The sequence below is a fragment of the Canis lupus genome, chromosome 6, assembly GCF_003254725.2.
Source record: "Canis lupus dingo isolate Sandy chromosome 6, ASM325472v2, whole genome shotgun sequence".
NCBI classification, from domain to species: domain Eukaryota; kingdom Metazoa; phylum Chordata; class Mammalia; order Carnivora; family Canidae; genus Canis; species Canis lupus.
In genome coordinates, this window is record NC_064248.1 from 60,899,727 (window position 1) to 60,919,144 (window position 19,418).

The 19,418-nt window shown below is 50.7% G+C and overlaps 1 long non-coding RNA gene across 1 annotated transcript; it reads right to left on the bottom strand.

The window, feature by feature from the left end:
• Positions 1 to 11,696: 11,696 nt before the first annotated feature.
• LOC125755328 (uncharacterized) lies at positions 11,697 to 18,489 on the bottom strand. The gene is made up of 2 exons (XR_007411535.1): positions 18,375 to 18,489; positions 11,697 to 12,041 (listed from the first exon to the last, which is right to left on the bottom strand). It is a non-coding gene; the product is annotated as an uncharacterized LOC125755328 (long non-coding RNA).
• Between the last annotated feature and the right edge of the window lie 929 nt (positions 18,490 to 19,418).

A 19,418-nucleotide genomic window follows, 5' to 3' on the forward strand; every position in this document is an offset into this window, starting at 1 on the left:
TTGTGTTTTGAAAAATTCAACAATCATCTACAGATTAAGATTCATAGCATCTTCTGGGCCGGAAGGAACAACTTGAAACAGAATTTGTCAGTTTTCAAACGTTTCTCTAGCTTCTGACAACTCTCGTCTGTAAAGCGAGGGTTCCGGGCCTTTGTTTCTAATGTTCTGGAAGTCGGCAGCTTGCTTAAAGTCACATGGTTGGAGTTCCAGGACTAAAATCTGGGCCACAGGTACAGCTTCCTCCCTCCTTAAGTCCACACTCTTCATTCCGTGCCGCTGGGCACGCTAAGTGTGAGCCTGCCTGCCCCGCTGTGTTAAAGGCCGATCCACTCGAGACCAAGGAGCCATTCTTATCTTTACATCCTTAAATACTTAACATACTATTGGCTACTGAATCATTATTTTCTTAATTGCAGGTGCAAACGCTCTAACCTTATCCATAATCTGTATCCGCCCACCACAGACCAGCACCCCCTGCCTCGATGTCGTGCAGATCCAAGATTCTTGAGAAATGCTTTTGAACGCCGAAATGAAGGAAGAACCTCCCGTATTTGGTTATCTCAATGAGTACTGCTTGCCAGCTGATTGAGCTAGACTCCCTAATTCTCACGCTGGTTTCCCTTCAAATGTGGCCTGCCACGGTCTTGGCTCCACCATGAAGTAGCTGTATCGCTCAGCAGTCACACAGCCTTGCTTCACCTGCATTTCCCCATCTGTAAAATGGGGATAAATAGGACTTACCTCATAGGGGCACAGTCAGGATTAAATGAGAGAATCCATAAAAAGCCCTGAGAACAGTGCCTGGCGATACAGAGCAAATGCTCAGTAAATATTAGCTACTGTTATTTTAAGCTTTATCTAGCATAAGCTTCGTTACCTATCACTGCGATTCATGTTTAATTTGTTGACTTTTCAAAATCAGGCTCATGTCTGTCTTGGTCTGATCCCCGGCACAGTGGTCTGGCAGGGGGTAAGTGTCAATAAGCGTCCGAATGCATCCATCCATGCAAGGATGGGAATACTTTATGGCTGACACACATTTCCACGACCTTTGGACACTCTAAATGAGAGTGTTGACTCATGCTCCTACGCCATTCGAGAAGCAGATGATGGGCCAATTGCCAAACGGTTAAGAGCATAGACCGCAAAGCCAGGGAGAGTGGATGTGAATCCGAGCTCCACTACTTACCAGAATGTGATCCTATGTGACTTAACTTCTGTGCCTCTTTTTCCTCATCTGTCAAATGGGAATAATAATAATGATGATAATCCCTACCCCAGAGGGGTGTTATGAAGATTAAACAAGTTAATGTTCGCAAAGCCCCCAGCATCATGTAAATGTTAGCTGCTACCGTCATCATCATCAACAGGGCCTGTGAGCAAAGACACCACGCAAAGACCTGAGCGTGAAGAGAGGTGTGTGGCCCTGTGCTCGCGGGGAAACACGGTGCACCAGTTCCAGAGGATCTGTGCGCTGGCCGAAAGGCAGCGCTCAAGATCAACACAAAGCTGTGCCATGACAATTGAGCCGTCATTAATAGTCTGTTGGAACAGTTTGGGTTCACACAACCAAGGCCACACGTGAGGGTGGGAGGCTACGGGAGGGGCATTTTGGGGAGAGCATCTGATTTGTAAAATGCAAGCAGGGCCTGGCCCACCAGCTCCCACCACAAACCCCACGCTCCTACCAGGTGGAAGCACACTGTGGCCCGGCCCGCACGCCTCCTCGAGTCCCGTGGCTGGGACTGCTCTTCCCTCCCCATCAGCAACTCCTGACCTGGGTGTTCTCATCATGCTCCAGTTCAAGGCTCCTCCCGAGGCCTAGGGTGGCCGTCCTCTTCTTTGTGGCTGTGTCTCCAGAGACACTCTACATCACCACGACGGCTTCTGCTCCCCCTGCAGCCCAAACTCAGGAGGCTGATTTGCAGCTCACCACACTTAGCCACAGACTGATTTTAAAATCAGTCATGATTAGCCATCTCACCCCTATCTACCTGCCTCGAGATCAGATGCTGCCCCTATCTCACAATCCTCTTATAAGGGCCTGAAATCAAAATCTCCTCATGATTGGAATTTATCTGCGAATATGTACTGTGGCTTCTTATAAGAGCACTCTTCTCAAGTCTTCGCTTAATCTACCTCTCTAATTTATGACATGCAAATGATATTGCAAATCCTATGTTAGGCGCAGAAAGAAAATCGCAACAGAACGTGCCATGGATCCGCTACAATCAGTACTTTATTTGTTGTATCTATTGCTGATCATGACCTTCTGATGTTTGGCACCCCTGCCCTTAGACCTACACACCAATGGAAATGGATCTCTGAAGATGCATCACAAATGGGTCAGCTTTGCTCAAGATGCATGGGTCTCACGTAATACTACTATTAAGCACTGGTGTGCTTACTCATTTAATTTTAGGAAGACGTTTTTAAAACAGTTTTTTGAAGATTTGTATTTATTTTTGTGTGAGAGAGTGTGCATGTGCATATGCATGAATGCAGAGAGGGGCAGAAAGAGAAGCAGACTCCCCACTGAGCAGGGAGCCCTATGTCGGGCTTGATCCCAGGACTTTGGGATCATGATCCCAGCCGAAGGCAGATGCTTAACTGACTGAGCCACTCAGGTGCCCAGCAAGATGTTAATAAATGAATATTATTTCCTTGGGACGGCCAAACTATGGCATCATGGTGACCACAGGAAGGCAGACAGAGGTGCCTGGCTGCCAACGGAAGAATTTGATACCAGGAAGTGTCTCAGAAAGGACCCAGAACACAGTCCATTAGGTTTCTCACTCAATAGAGCAGCATGGAAAGCTCCCCTAGTCTAGTCATGTGCTCACTGCCTGACTCTGGCAGGCAGATTTTCATCCATGTAACGTACAGTTTAAAACATTTTTTTAAAGGGGATGATGTCCCTGTTTAAATTGGCCAGGCAGAGGGGATCCCTGGGTGGCTCAGCGGTTTAGCACCACCTTCAGCCCAGGGCGTGATCCTGGAGTCTCAAGATCAAGTCACACATGAGGCTCCCTGCATGGAGCCTGCTTCTCCCTCTGCCTGTGTCTCTGCCTCTGTGTGTGTGTGTGCGTGTGTGTGTGTGTGTGTGTCTCATGAATAAATAAATAAATAAAATCTTTTTAAAAAAATTGACCAGGAGGTAGTATAAAGGACAAAATCAAAATTCTTCACGGCTTCCCACGAGTGGCATCACGCTCTTTGGAGAGACAGGGAAGGGAAGGGTAGAGTTACACATGCTGGAATGTGTTGGGTTTGTGGCACGGCTCCTCTGGAATACAAGACAGGCACAAAACCTCTTGAAGCCATTGGGAGTCCAAGGTAAGCTGCTTCACAAACACTCAGCCAATAATAAAATGTTTTGAAAAGCACTTAAGCTTAATGGGTTGAGGTGTTAACTCAGTGGAAGCGTCTGTTACTATGGAGAGGGACTGTGAGAACAGGGCAACTCAACGCCACAGGGCCGGGAAGGGAAGGCCATCAGGAGGAGTCACGCCTCACCCAGCAAACACATAACAAGAGGGCCTCCCAGACAGAACAGGGAGCCACATCGGACCCAGAAGGATGATGATGTCCCCTAGAGGGAAGCGTGATAGGTACCAGGATGGTCTCCAGATCCCTTGATGCCTCTTGGTTTGAGTCAGGCTTCTTGAGTCACTACTGTGTCCAGGTCTTCTATGGACCAGACCTTCTAGGACCTATCTGAGTCTTCCAATCCCCTCTTGGCCATTTGCTCTGAAGCTAGGACCTTGCTGAAATGTACAGCCTGGTTTGGGCCTGCTGGTATCACAGGTTCTCATGTTCCATGCCTCCAGAATCTCTGACACAAGCCAGGCCATAGACATCATCAGGCCCAGAAGGTTCTCCTGCAAGAATGATGATTTTAGTTCTCCGCGACTACTCACTCGGTAATTAGTCTTTTTATAACGTTGTTTCCTATCAAACATTGCATTCATTGCCTTTAAAAGGATTTCAGTCTCCAAACTTCCTGTGATTGCATCATACCCTGAATGCTCATGTTCTAGCGCCCATGCCATCTGGCAGCCATTCTAGTTCAGGAGCTGTGCATCAATGGGGAAAACTGGTTCTTCCTAACACCATTTGACACATGCCTTCCTGACAGTCTTCTACGGTACAAGACACTGGGAGGGGCTGAGTCATCAGCCAGCGAAGTGCCTTCCTGACCCACACTGTTGAGTCATCTGAACGGTATTCAGAACCGTTGCTGTTGGCTCAGCAACAACTTAATGCTCTGAAATTTATCCTGCAACAGAAGTACCCAGTCTCCGAGCCTGAGATTCATAACATTCTTTGAACAGATTTTATATATATTTATATATATATTCATTTTAATGAAAGAATAAAATAATAATAAATATTTATCTACAGAATAAACAGACCTCTGCCAGCCCAGGTAGAGATGATGGGAACTAGGGTTTGATTTTTCTAATTACACACAGCTTTTGGATAGGGGTGGTCGAAAGGACACTTTATTCCTCTCCCCGTAGTCATGATTGCTCTGTTGCAGCTAATCAAACTCTAATTCATTACAAACCAGGACAAGAAACAAAAGAGAAAAATAAATAATGGCTTCTACTGGCCCTTAAAGTCCTATGGGAATCTCTGATTAATGTGGCACCTGGGCCCTGTTACAATGTGCACTCCGCGAGAGCAGAGGCCTTGTCTGGCTTGCTTACAGATATATCTCCAGCACCTAGATGAGCGCCTGGCACATTGTGATCACGTAAGCGGTATTTGCTCAATGAAGCAATGAGTGAATGAATGAATGAGCCAGGTCAGAGGCATCGAGAGCGGCAGAGGGGCCAAATTTCATAGTGCATAGAGTATGCAATTGAAATCAAACACCTTGGGTTGAGTCCCAAGTCTTCTGACTGGATGAACTTGAATAAATTATCTTACTTCCATTTCCTCACCATAAAATGGAAGTAGCAAAAATATATATTCCACAGGGCTATTTTGCAGATTGAATGATGAAATTCCTGTGAAGGTATTTCATAAAGTCGCAGTTGCCCACACTAGCAATCTGGAGGCTCCCTTATATACCACTGGTTCACCTCCTCCCCTGCTCCAAGTACCTGCAGTCTCCACTTCCTCCCCATACCCACCACAACTGCCTTAGCTACATGATTCATCACCCAGAGAGTTCCTGTCCCTTCCTAATGGATTCCCTGCCTTGAGCCTGGCTCCTCTACAGCTCCCTGCTGCCAATAAGCTTCATGGCTAAGTGACCAGTGCATCTGCATGGGGGCCCATACTCAGAAGGACCCCCTCTTTGAGATTTAATGCACTGTGGTTGCCATCTTGAAATTCTGAATAATTTAGTGTTTTTGGAAGTAAAGTCCATGAGACAACAAACTACGTGCTGGGGACTTAGGGCCACGTATGCCATACCTTCCACACCTTCTACCTCCTGGGACAGGTTCTCAGCCATCCGATTACCTGTGTTCTGGCACCGGAGGCCCTGCCCAGCCTGCCTTCTCCCTAATCCCTTCCAGTGACCATTGCCAACTCCACCAGCAGCAGGGGCCTGGGCACAGGTGTGGGAGGGTTGGGGTTGGGCAAGCATCCCTCACAATGTCTGGGGGGTTGGGCCTGGTGATGGCTGTCTCCACCCTCGGCTGACAGTGCCATGGTGCATTTGGCAGGTGACTTTGTGCAGGCAAGCCTTGCAACCACCCCAGACCCAGACACCTAGTGCATCCTGACACAGACATACCCTTGTGGGGGCATCTGCCTGCCCAGGGTGGGGGCATCAGGCCTCTGCGAAAGGGAGATGCCTGGCTCCATCTGGAGCTGGAGCACAGCCCATTAGTCCAGCAGATACTGAGAGTGGAAAGTGGCAGCTAGTGGGCCACACACGTCCCAAGTCTTGGGGTAGGGCCCCGGGATTCTGTGACTGTCTGCACTTGCCCCATGGGTATCCCTGCACCTGCCAGGAGTAACATTAAATAGCAGATTTAAAAAGCACCATGACCAGTGAGAGACTACAGAATAAAAGGGGAAAAGCTCTTTATATTAGTACCATTGACAGCTATTTTTTCTTCTTTTTGAATAGGGGGCCCCATTTTTTATTTTGTACTGGGCCCCAGTAGCTGATCCTGGCTCCCAGTATGACCCTTCTAAAGCTTGCCCCTGAAGATGTCTCTCACCAGTGAGACTCCTTCATTGCTTATCCAGGATGTAGGCTGTAACGTTCCAGCTCCCTGGCTAGGCTCCCAGACCCTTCCCCTCCTGGCACATGGTGACTTTCTCATTCCTTTCCACTCTTCCACCCTCACCCTTCTCCTTGGCCATTTGAGACATCAGTAGCTGAACGTGCCTGTCATTGGTCCTCACATATGCTTCCTCGTTACCATCCCCCTGCTCCCACTTGTATCTGACTATGTGCACTCAAGCCTCACTTCCCCCCACGGCCTTCCCTGACTGTCCTCGGACCCTCAGGCTGAACCGGGTGCTCCTTGCTGTGCTCCCGCATCAACCGCCCTCCCAGGAGAACCTTGGGCCATGACCCTCATCTCTGTGTCCTATAATCCCTGAAGTCCCTCCCTGGCCTCTCCATCAGACTCATACCACCCGGTCCTGATAACAGGGACCACGTCTTCTGTGAATTTCTATTCCCAGCCCCAAGCATAGTGCTGCCACTTGGGTGGGCGGGGGGGGGGGGGGGGGTCTAACTTAGTACTTAGCTGGACATGCTGGCCCGCTCTGCTCACTGCCTTCACTCCCTACTTAGTGAAATGATCTGAATCAGACAAACCACAGCAGCCACCTTCTCCAGAGGGAGGGGCCTTTTCAATAACAAAGATGCCCAAGGTACCATTTTAAATTGATGTTACAGACCCACCCCTTTCTGACCTGGCAAACTTCTATGACCCCGCTGGTTTTAGTCCTTGCTTATCACCAAGCCTCACCACAGAAATTGGAGATAGAAAGCCCTAGACTCATTTTCTTAAGAGAATAAATCCTTTTTTCTCTTCAGCACATTCATGAAGCTCTAGCAACTCAACCCCTCAACCCGGTTGGATCCTCCCTCTCCCACTTTCCTATGGAGGTTAATGCCCCACGTACTAGGAATCATGATCTTGGACTCAGAATCTCAGTGTAAGCTATTTGATCATCTGGTCCTTATTCTACTGTTGAAGGAGGCCAAGTGGCTGTCCCTGCTTCTGACCACCCCCCGGCCCTTGCTCCATCCACTGCTCCATACAGGCTCTGGTGAACCAGGAATACTTCCTCACTTTTCACGCAGTCCTTTCTTTCCCATCTTTCTTTGAAGATATAAAGTCATCCTTGCCTCTGGGCTCCTTTTCCTCGGGATCTCTAGACCATGATGGAACCCCTAAGTCAAAACCCACCAGCCAGGACTCAATGAACCAGGATTCTGGCATTTTCTATTGTCGTTTCTCACCAGTGCTTCCTTCCCTGCCTCCACCCCCAAACGTCCCTCAGGTGGTTTTGTAAAAATTGGGAAGGAGGAGGGATGAGACTGTGGATAGCCATCGGCGATGGGACAATATACTTCACTACCGTGGAGGAGAGCCGATGATAAAGAAATGATCCTTGTTGACGCGCAATATTGACACAGTAGCCACACAAACCGCACTCATTATCTCCCTAAACCAGCCGTCAGCTTGGGGAGCAGCACAATTGCTGCCACCATGATTTCAGGAACGATCCCCTCCTTATTCCACCACCACTCATGGATTGGCTAATAAGCCAGTGAGTTTCTGTTCCAGGCAGAGAGCAATACGCAACTCAGAAGCTTTCCAAACAGTCTGGAAATGGGGGGTTTTATGGTACACATCCCTAGTCACCTTGCTACCAGCCTCGGGCTTCAGATATGTCATTAGATATTCCCTTCAAGAAACACAGGAACCCCTCGATGTGGCCCTCCTCCGCCCCACCCCTCCCGCACTGTCTCCCTCCTGCAGGCACGCTGCTCGAGACTCGCAGAAATGTGGCCAGGAGAGAGTTAGACTATTGAGTGTGATGCAATACAGCCTGCTCAACTTTTGCATAGCAATTCAGCAAACACAGTTTTAAGCATTCAATTCTACTTCTACAGCTTCTTAAAATTCCCTGCAATATAATTATACTGATGGGAATGCAGAAAGATAATTGCTTTTAGAGGAAAGTTTCTCCTTTGTTCCATGTTCATCTGGCTTCCAGAAATGGAACAAGAGCCCTTGAACAGCAGAAATACGCATCCATGTGTCTCTAGTTATCATTTATTTACAAAGATAGACCTTGACAAATGTAATTTGTTCAATAAAATTAAAAGGATGCACGATAATTCACTTAGACAAAGAGACTTGAAAGGGGACGTCATCGCCAGCAGCGCCGTCCATCATTCCAAATGATCAGCTGACTTTGAAGAACTGGCAGGTGTTCCCCTTTTGGAATGCAGCATTGAAATAGTATTTAGAAGGGGGAAAAAAAGAAAGAGAGCTAGGAATTGGAGCAATTCTTTATTCAGGCAATAATTATACAAATTAGATCTATGAAAGCCAGAGAATGACTGTGCCTTGAACCCTGTCTGTGTGCATAGAACAATGGGGAAATTAATAATTAAATCTATTACATATGCTCATAATTCAATACAAAAGATACCTCAGTAGTTCAAACACTCCTGTATTTTCATTTGAATAAGGCTTTCACACATTCTCCTCATTATATATGTATTATATTTTAAATTTAACAGCTTATTTTGTTGCCTTTATGTTTGAATTAATAAGGGCACACTTTAATGCACTAATGGGGAAATGCATTAGCCGGCTTTGCAGACATAACTTTGAAAAATCTCCAGTTTCCCAAGGGTGAAATCAATTTGCCCCATAACGTGTTGTCTCACAGACACATCTGGAATCTTGGAGGAATAGCTCCCCTCTACAAGCTTCTGATTTGGGCCTCTGTATCTGAAAGAGCGGGAGCCTTTGCTAAGCCGAACAGACACATCAAGATCATCTTCTGGATTTTGCAACCTCTTAGCCAGCTACCATGGTTTTCTGTGCCTGGCCCATGCTATTTTTTTTTTCAGAGAGCAAAAATAATTCTCCCATGAAAAAGTAAAGGTTTATTTTGAATCCAATAATTCTTTTCTCCTTTTTGCTCTCTCTCTCTCTCTCTCTCCCTCTGCCTCTTTCTCCCTCTGGCTCCTTCCATCTCCCTATTTTTAACTCTTCATACTACTTCTGAGCCATGGAGAGTGGCAAAGAAGTGGAAGGTAGAGGAGAAAGAAGAGGAGGGAGAAAGGAAGGTATATCTTAATGGAGGGTAAGGGTGGTGGTCGAGGGGGGCTCTCCCAATTGCCGAGGCACCATGGATTACTGGGGTTCCAGGATAGAGGGAACACTGGTGAACGGAAGCACTGAAATGCAAGAGGGCAAAATGAGGTCACAAAGTGGGGGGGGGGGGGTCCCTCTTGCTCAGAAGCCAGAGGGACTCCACCGGAGGATGGGATGCGAAGGCTATAGGACCAAAGGAAAAAAATCCACCCCGCAGCCACCAGGAAGAAGAGACAAAGAAGCCAGTTGCTGAGAGAGGGAGAAGGAGAGGAAGCCTAACCAAACGCTCGCATTTTGGTGCAGCGCGCTGCCAGCATAGCCGCGGCACCCGGACACGCGTGGAGGCGCTTGTCGCCGCTGCCACTGCGGTAGGACGACGAGCTCAGTGCCTACGGAGGAGCGGAGGAGCGCCAAATCCAATGATGCTAATTGCATTGCAGATTTCTAGCATCATTAGCAATTCTTAAAATCACATTTGCCCTGCTTAGGTTCTCTATTTCCAGGTTGGTATGCGGAGGGGGCAGGTCTCTGAAGGGGACCCGGGTTACAAAGAAATTCAATTGGACACGTTGGCTTCAGGTGTGCAGGTGGAGGCTGGCCAGCGGGGATTCACAGACCAGGAAAAATGCTTGTTTGTCTTATTTTAAATGCTGATTGCCGGGAGAATAAACAAAACCCGCAGCTAAATGGGCCTTAAAGGAACGCTGGGAATTTTGGAAAGAAAAAAAAGCCTTACCGAATAACGGTTGGAACTAGCCCTGTGGGTCCTATGGTGACAAGCACCATCCAAACACCCCGAGCGATGGAGTAACTTGCATTTGAAATAGTTGGTGCAGAAATAACCGCTTCTCCCGCTCTCCTTTTGTTTGTTTGTATTTTAAACAAATGAATAAAATCCAGATGAATTAGTGTTTTTGCTTTGTTTGTTTGTTTCCTTAAAGAGAACATATTTGCTCATTAGGAAAGCTCGACAGCCAGCTCCAGAAACAAAAGCCCCAAGTCCATGTGTCTTTTGGCAAAGGCACCTTCCCCCCACCTGCCCCGGCTCAAGCACCTTGACACTGTTGGGACAGGGAAGGAGCATCCCAAGAGAAGATCAGATCAGAGCTCAGAGCTTGCCTCTCCCAAAGAAGCTGGGCCCTGCCACGGGGGCAGGGCTCTGTACGGCTGGGGCTTTCGGTGTGGAGTCACTGAGAAGCCACCAACGCCACCCCCTCACAGGGTGGCCTCTAGTCTGAATCTAGCAACAGAAAGGGGGCCAGCTCCTGGGTATTTTTCCAACAATTTATACCATATAATTAAATTGCTAAGTATATATATATATATAACACATACACACACTTAGGAATATATATTACATATACAGCTCTATATATAAACACACACATAGAAAGTATGTATAGCTTTTAATTGGGCCGTCTTTTAAAAATAATTAAGCCAGTTTTAATGAAATACTGCTTAAGGCTGCTGGCAAGTGAAGGAGCCATCTTCTGCAGAGCATTAATAAACTGAATCATTCGTACTAAAGGATGGCCAGCTGTATCAGCCAATTCAGAGTGTTTACTAACGAACGAGCTCAGTTCTCCGCCATGGGCCCGGGACCACAGGGGCAGGGCACCGAGGCAGGGGCAGGAGTCTAGGCCTTTCCTGTTCACTGTCTCCAACAGTCCTTGGAGCTACAGGACACTCACGGTCCCGAACTGGAAGAAGGGGGTGCCTCCTTTGACACAGGGTCACAGCAGGAAGCCAAGTCCATTTGCTCTACCCGTGGAAGGACAAGGAGGCCGACCACAGAGGCTGCTGGGACCTTCAGGGACCCCTGGAGCACTGTGGGCACAGTGGGCCAGGACTGGGAACGAGATAATGGATGATCAGAAGTGTTCCAGTTTCAGGGGTGCCCGGTGGCTCGGACCCTTAAGTGTCTGCCTTCAGCTCAGGTCGTGATCCTGGGATCCTGGGATCCCCGGATCGAGCCCTGCATCGGGCTCCCTGCTCAGCAGGGAGTCTGCTTCTCCCTCTCCCTCTGCTCCTCCCCTCTACTCATGCATACTCTCTATTTCTCACTCTCTTTCTCTCTCAAATAATCTTAAAAAAAAAAAAAAAAGTGTCCCAGTTTCCTCATCGACGGAATGAAAGATATGTGCTTGTCAACCCCCTAATATCAATAAGATAAAAATATAGACAGCATTATTCAAATGTGAGATGTCGACAGCGTCAATATTTCAAACTCTTAAAATGAGGGTAGCACACACCTTAAACTAATACACTGTTGTATGTCAACTGTCTCTCAATAAAATTGGAAGAAAAAAGAGGGTAGTCATTCTTTAACAGCACACGATGATCTCTACATAACAAAACCAGGCATTTAGATAAGACTTTTCTTTATATTTTTGGTAGCAAGATGTATTTCGAGGCAATGGGATGTCTGGCTTGGTTTTTAGTTAAAGGGATGGTTTCCACAGTCTCCCAGGAAGAAATCTTTACAAACCGACTGACTTCCACCAAAACCAAAGACACAGACAGGCTGCCGTGCAGAGATCCATTGCACCCAGATGGTACAGCGATGTTTCTCGAAGGGAAGGGGCCTGTGTGAAGCCCCCTCCGGACAGGGGAGGAAGCCGAGGTGCCCCCATGTTCAGCCCCCGTGGCAGGGCTACATCATGAACCTCTCTCTTCGGGAGTCCCAGAGAAGACAGTAAGCCATTCACCCTCTCTTCCTTTCTACTGAGGAGACAGAGGACACTGTAGCCCATAAATGAAGAAAAACAGGGCCGCCTGGTGGCTCAGTTGGTCAAGCATCTACCTTGGCTCGGGTCATGACCTCAGAGTCCAGGGCCCTGCTTTGGGCTCCCAGCTCCGCAGGGAGAGAGCCTGCTGCTCTCCCTCCCTCTGCGCTCCCCCACCTGCCCCCCGCCACTCGCTTGTGCTCTCTCTCTCTCTCTCTCTCTCAAATAAATAAAATAAAATTTAAAAATGAAGGAAAACACCAGCTTGGGATTAGGGAAAACACCTTTCTTTCTCTTAATCCCAAACACAGTGAGAAAAGCTGGCACTTTCTCCGGTCTGTGGGACCAGCCTGGTGGAAGGGGGGCGCGCGGCTTGGGCGGGAGCCCGCAAACAGCCGTCTGCACCTGCACCCCGAGCCTGTGTTACCTGCCGAGAGGGCACCGCAGAAGCCTAGGGTCCCTAATCTTCACCGCAACCCGTCGAGGTGGGTAGTAGTGTTCGCATCTTACCGAGCAGGGGACTGGGGCCCAGGAAGCGAAGCGACTTGCCCGCGCACCCAGAGTCAGAGCCGGACTCAGACAGCCCAGGCCTGCAGAGACGGCCCCTGGGTTCTCGTAGGGGCCCCGGGCCCCCGCCTTCTCCTTCCGCGGGCTCTCACCGCCCGGTCTGGGGCGTCCTCGTCCTCACAGCTCAGGCTAATGCGGCTGAAGCCTCCAGCACCTTCCCTGGCCTGCACCCCTAGGACATGAGGCTTCCTAGTCCAAAGAGGGCTTGGGGGGCAGCAAAGGCACTGCCTGTGCTCCCAAGGCACTTCCCCAGGCCTGGGGGCCGGGAAGGCGGATCCAGGCCTCAAGTGTGCCCACCGCGCAGGGGAAGGTCCGGGGCCAAGCTCCACTGCTGACTCTGCAGAATGGGGAGGCGGCTGCAGGGCGGGGGGGGGGGGGGGGGGGGGGGGACCCCGGATCCGGCCTAAGCCAGCGCCCCAGGGCCAACACCAGCCAAGAGGCCTCGGAGAAAGGGGCTGCGCGCCCACTGGCGGAGCGAGGGGGACCACCCCGGGGGCGCCCAGAGAAGCCAGGTGCCCGACGGGGCCAGGCAACCGGCCAGGTGTCCGCGGTGATGCCGACGGGAGGGAACAGCAACGGACTCTGGAGGAGGAAACCTTTGCTGCGGCTTGGGAGGCCGCGGGATCCGGGCTGGGGCGGCGCTCCCCGACCCGCCTCCAGGGGGCGCTCGCGCGCCGCGGGGCTGCACCTGCGCGGAGGGGGGACCTGCACCTGCACCTGCACCGCGGCCAGCGCTCGGGGCCGCCCCGAGGCGCCCACCCAGCAAGCAGAAGCGCATCACGTCTGCAGCCTTCCAAGGGAGGACCCGGGGGGGGGGGTACACTCGGCCCCCCACGCCCCTGGAAGGATGCGGCTCGAAGCACGTGAATCCTCACTGACACGGGGCGGGGCGGGGCGGGGGCGGCCACCGATGAGGCCCTAACACCTCGGTCCTCTGGGGTTTACAAGGCCGGGCCGGTGGACCCTAAAACCAAATGGGGTACGACTCCCTCGGCCGGCGGGACATCGCCAGGGCCTTCCCCGGAGAGAGGCCGTGCTTCCGCTGGGCCGCAGGGCGGCGAGCGGGGGAAGCTAAGGCGGCGTGGAAAGCCCCAGAACCCGGCTCGGCGGCCGGTCCTGCCGCCTGCGACCGCGCCTCGGGCCGCGAGGATGTGCCTGTGGCGCCACCTAGTGTCCGAGGCGCAGACAGCGCCCCGGCGGGAGCCCGGGGACCTCGCCCTGAACCCCGCGGACCGGTAAACACCCTCCTCCGGCCGCCCCCAGAGCCTCCCAGGCCCCGCTCCTGCTGCCACCAACCCTAAAGAGGAAATCTGCCAGAGTAAGTGGAATAAGTGACGCTCCCTTTCAATGAGACGTCCATGAGGTGATGTCTGGTTTCTCCTAAATACAATGGCAAGTCGATTATTAATTCATCCAGAAAAAATATAGATGCTGTCATCGTATAAACACGAGTCCCCAGCAGAACTGAGCCTCAGCCCATCTGGAGGAGCCTTCTGAGAGGCACTGCATTAGAATTCTGGGCGGGACAAAGAAGCCTTCCTTTTTATTTAGTGGCGAACTGCAGCCCTCCAGAGATCGCCCTGCCTGACGGAAAGAATAGAGACCTGGGAGCCAGGGTACTAGGGCTCCGGCGTTGGCTCTGCCTCCAATTACATGTGTGACCTTGACCAGGGGCAAACAGCCTTCACCTCTCACAACAATGCTGTGAGGTTCGGATTATTATTTCCACATGACAGAGGAGGAAAGAGGGGCTCGCGGAGGTTACCCAAGGTCAGACAGCTGGCCAGTGCCAAAGGCAAGCTTCAGACCCACGTCTGCTGAACTCTGAAGAGCACACTCCTCTCACAACCCGTCAGATGCCTCCGTGCCCTAGCCTGGCCTCCTCACCTACAGTCTGGAGGGGCTGAGCCAAGTCATCACTCGGGCCCTTCCAGGTGCAGCAAACTCCCATCTGAGGTCGCTCCGGTCCCTGAAAACCCCCTTCTAGTGCTCACAAACCCCACAGGGATAACAAAAGGACCTTTAAAAAGGATTTATCCACCTACAAGGACCATGGGGTTTCATTTTCAGCTGTGGGCAAAACAGGCGTGCTAGAGCATCAAGCCTCCTTTGGAAACTAGGGCCGGGCCGTGGGAACGAGGAGACTCTCCACACAGGGCATTGAATGACAACTTAGGGATCCAGGGCAGAAACCAGAGCTGTAGGGCGCTGCTTATCTCTTGAGCCACCGGCCTCCCAGGGGATAATTGCCTTCTGATAATTGTTTGGACTTGATAAATACAAGAAATCAGGCAGCCAGCAGTTTATCTGGCTACCAGTTCAGATCTGGACAGAACTAGATTAAGGAGTCAGGCACATTTGCAATAACCTCAAAGATAAACCCCTCGTATCTGAAGCAGTTTATCTCCTCCTCGAGGGTCATGTTGCCCAGTAACTGCCACCTCCAAAAGAAGGAAGAGAGAGATGCGCCAGAGGGCTCCAGAGCAGCCTGGAGCCCTGTCTCCCTGCTAATCCTTACAGGTCGCCAGCCTGAGAGCAGAGGCGGTGGCACTCTGCCTTGTCTGGAAAGCCCGGGGAAGTAGGTTGTCAAAGTGGGAACTAGGCAATTAGGCCCCAAAGCCAAGGTCACCTGACCCCAAGGTCAATGGTTTTCTCATGGCTATTCCTCTATCGCAGAGGGACAAGCTAAAGGAGCCCCAACTGTCACCAGCAGAGATAAGACCAGGAACTACACGCTCAGATCTGGGACCCTGCTGAGCCACACACCACCTTGTGACCAGAGGCCAGTTAAAGCTCCTCTGGACCTCAGTTTCCTCATAAGACCAGGAACTACACGCTCAGATCTGGGACCCTGCTGAGCCACACACCACCTTGTGACCAGAGGCCAGTTAAAGCTCCTCTGGACCTCAGTTTCCTCATAAGACCAGGAACTACACGCTCAGATCTGGGACCCTGCTGAGCCACACACCACCTTGTGACCAGAGGCCAGTTAAAGCTCCTCTGGACCTCAGTTTCCTCAACTCTAAACGCAGGGCTTGGTGCTAAGTAATCTCAGAGACCCCACTGAACCACTTTGTGGACCTGAATCCAATCAGCAGGTACCCTTCGGGGTTTCACTGAAGTACCATCTCCCTCACTTGCTTTCGTCCTCCATCCCCTTCCCAACCTAAACTCCTCTCATTCCCGGGGGGGGGGGGGGGGGGGTGGCATATTTCTCTCATTGCGTGGTCACTTCTCTCCATCCTCGAGCTCCTTCCATCAGTTAGCAGCTGGCTTAGCAGGTGGCCGAGCAGCGCTGTAAGAGCGGCCCTCCTGGAAGGCCCCCGAGCGCTTGGCCTTCGGTGCAGACGCGGATTTCATTTTCCATTCTTTACAAAGAAGTGAGGCCACCTATTGTCCACTCCCTGTTCCCACTCTTCGACCTTCCAATGGGCAGACTCCTCGCCTTCCAGAATATCCTGCTGAAGGACAACAGGACATCTTCTTCGAGCAAGATCACTTGGGGTCAGAAACTGAGCCAGTCTCTCCTGAGCCCCACTCCTCCTCCACACTCCAGTCCTGGAGAAGGGGCTCCACGAGGAAAGCAGTGGGCTCAGCAGGGCAGCGACCAAGAGTCTTCGTCAACTGCCCCAAAGCCCTGGCCTGACACCATCTCCTTTAAAAAAAAAAACAGTTCAGGGGCCTTTGGGGGGCTCATAATTGAGTCATATCCTAGGAAAGAATTTTTTTTTTTAAGATTTTATGCATTCATTAGAGAGAGAAGGAGAGGGCGAGTCGGGGGAAGGACAGAGGGAGAGGGAGAAGCAGGCTCCCCACTGAGTGTAGAGCCAACGCGGGGCTCGATCCCAGGACCCTGAGATCATGACCTGAGCCGAAGGCAGTTGTGTAACCAACTGAGCCACCCAGGCACCCCGGGAAAGAATTCTTTAAAGAAAGGAATAAAGCACTGTCTTTCCAAGAACAATTTCGCCCTCAAGAAACTCAAAATTAACTAAGATTCTTGTACCTCGTTTTCCCTTTGCTGGTAGAAGAGGACAGGGAAGGAGTACCGCCTTTTACTGGAGAGAGAAGGCCCAGAGGGTAGAGGTAAATCCTTTGTGAAGACAGACTGGTCTCCCTCTCTGAGCGGCCCCCACTCTGCCGGCCCCACCGGAAGCCTTTACGAGGTGCTGGCCCCTTGAGCGGACACCATGTGCTGATGGATTTATCCAGTAGAGGAGATTACAGAACTAGGTGCCAGCAAAGGCTAGCCATCCCAGCCCACTCATCAGACGGCCCCCCGGCCACCTCCCCCCCGCCAGCCTCAGACCTAAGCAAGGGGAGGGACGTAAGATGGGCCCTGCACGGAAGGCCCTCTCTGGCCGCCAGGCCAGAGTGCCGTCCCTGGGTGCCTCTGTCGTCTGTCTTCCCTCTGAGCCATGATTCATGGCAGGTATTAGGGAGGAAACAGCGTCCTTCAGTTCTTCCTACCATCTCTCTTATCTTTACAGAGTTCTTATTAAGCGGTATCTTTAAACTTATTTATGTGATGTCCTGCTAGGGAGCAGTGTTGTCAACATGCCACTTTCCATGAGCACTGTATTCAATATAAATAAGAGCCAAATAAATGCCACACTGTCTCCATGCAGAATCTTCTCTGAGCAGGACTGGGAGCCTGGCTATCCACAGAGAGAGCTGATGAGCCCCTAAAGATAATCAGGTCATGGAAGCTGGGCATCTACTGGGCAGATGAGAGCTCGCCTTTCCTCTTCTCGAGCGGTTGTTCCAGGGAAGCCAGCTCCCTGCTGGAGAACCAGCTCCGGAAGTGGGGATGCAAAATCCCAGGTGCTGCCCATTGCCAAAGGGCCAAGCCATTACCCTTCACTTCCTATTTTTGTTAGTTCTTTTTTTGGATGTTGCAAAAGATGCACAGATATAGGTCTTTTACCCTTGTTTTCATACTGAAAATAAATGGGCAGGAGAAGAGGGGAAGGAGAAGAAACTAGCCTTGGAGCACATCAAGGGCCAAGCACTGTGTTGGGAGGTTGGTGAGGGGTCAAGCCCTCCGATCTTGGCCACGTGGGGACAGGGAATGGTCATCATCTTTTCTTTTATGTTTAAATAAATGCACATATTTGGCGATGGCTTGAACCACAACTAGACATGATGGGGAGCTCCCCTCCCAGGGTCTCCGTGTCTTCTCTAAGAACCCCTCTTTCATCTAGTCATGTAGACCATCTTCCCTCCTCCGTTAGTTGATCACGCAGTTCCCTTGGCCGGCAGAACCTTCCCACTCTCCACACCCTCATCTGCAGCCCCTTTCCACTGCTCATGACTCATTTAGACATCATCCTCAAGAAAGCTTCCCTGCTTCTCTCCTGTCCAATTCCATCTGGGTGGGCACCCAGATGCACAGACAGCTTGTATCTCATTTGTCACCACCGTGATGTAATTCTCTGCTTATTTGTCTGCTTCCCCAAGGTACTGCGAGCTCTGTGAAGACAGGGTCTTTTTCATATTTGCATATGAAATGGAGTTCTAGGCTACCGCTTGCCCAAACAACCCCTCTGTATTCTAGGAGAAAGATGCTGCTTTTGGAAGAATGCAGGCCCATTCCTCCTGCCCGCCCCGTACATACGCGATCGGCCTCCAAGCAAGACTTGACCAGGACATGACTGCCTTGTTCAAGTCAGGATGAGACGCTCTTTCCTCCCAGTGGACACAGCCCTACAGAAGCAGCAAGGCTTAGCCAGGGGTACATGAGCTGGATCTCTGCACTCACTTGCCCCCGCCTCCAGGCAACCGGCGCCACTGTGCTGGGTGGCCCACTTCTCCTGACCTCTGGTTCAGCTCCCGAGATATCAGGCTGCTTTTCTACCCTGCTTCCTACCACCCCCACCACCTAACCACAGCTGCTTGTGAAGTAAATAGCTGATGTGTCTCCAAAGTCACAATGCCCCATGGAGCCCAATCACAGGAGCCAGGAGAGGGAGGCTGAAGTGGTCCCATTTCTTGCAAGTTCATTGCCGGCCTCCATCCCGGCCTGGACACCGGGGCTCATTTGCATGGCTGGTTAGGAACCTTTGACAGATGAAAGTGTGCAGATAGTTTTATATGTGTTGCTCATCATTAAACCTCCCCTTCAAGGGTTTCTTGTCGCCTTTGGTTTGTGTCTCAATCTGGAGCAAATTTAAGCAAAGGTTTAGGCCTCTGTGTTTTCTTGGTTTAATTAATAATTCATAATAAAATTTAATCAAGGCGTAAGCTTTTGTGGAAGGTTATAAAACACTTTTATTTGCCCTGGAGATCAGAATGACCACTTTCTAAATCTGTGAAATGATTTCTTTTTTTCCCAAATGAGGAAATTTTACTCTCAACTGTAAATTTCAGTTGTTTGCCATATGTAACCACAGAGAATCTGTTTATTGACTTAGTATATTAGAAGTAGTTAGGCAGGAAGAAAAATAAACCCAAACTCCAGACGGGAGAGGGTACGGGGAAGGAATGAAGAGCTGGAGCTAAGGGTCTCGCAAAACTCTAGCCTCGGAAAATAACAAGGAGAGATGAATGTCTGAACCTACCTCCCAAAGGAGAGGACAGACAGAGCAACCAGATTGGGAGACAAAGACAATGGCTGCATGGTAACCACAAGCTATTCAAGATCTCCAGAGAAATAAGCAGCAAATGCAACAGGAAAAATGGCACCATGAAAGGATCTCAGACCCTGGAAGGGCTCCCCGGGGTGAGGGTCGGGGTGGGTGGGTGGGGAGCATGGAGCCCTGCTTGTTCCAGTCCAGTGCGGGGTAGGTTTCCACCTGCCTGGAAT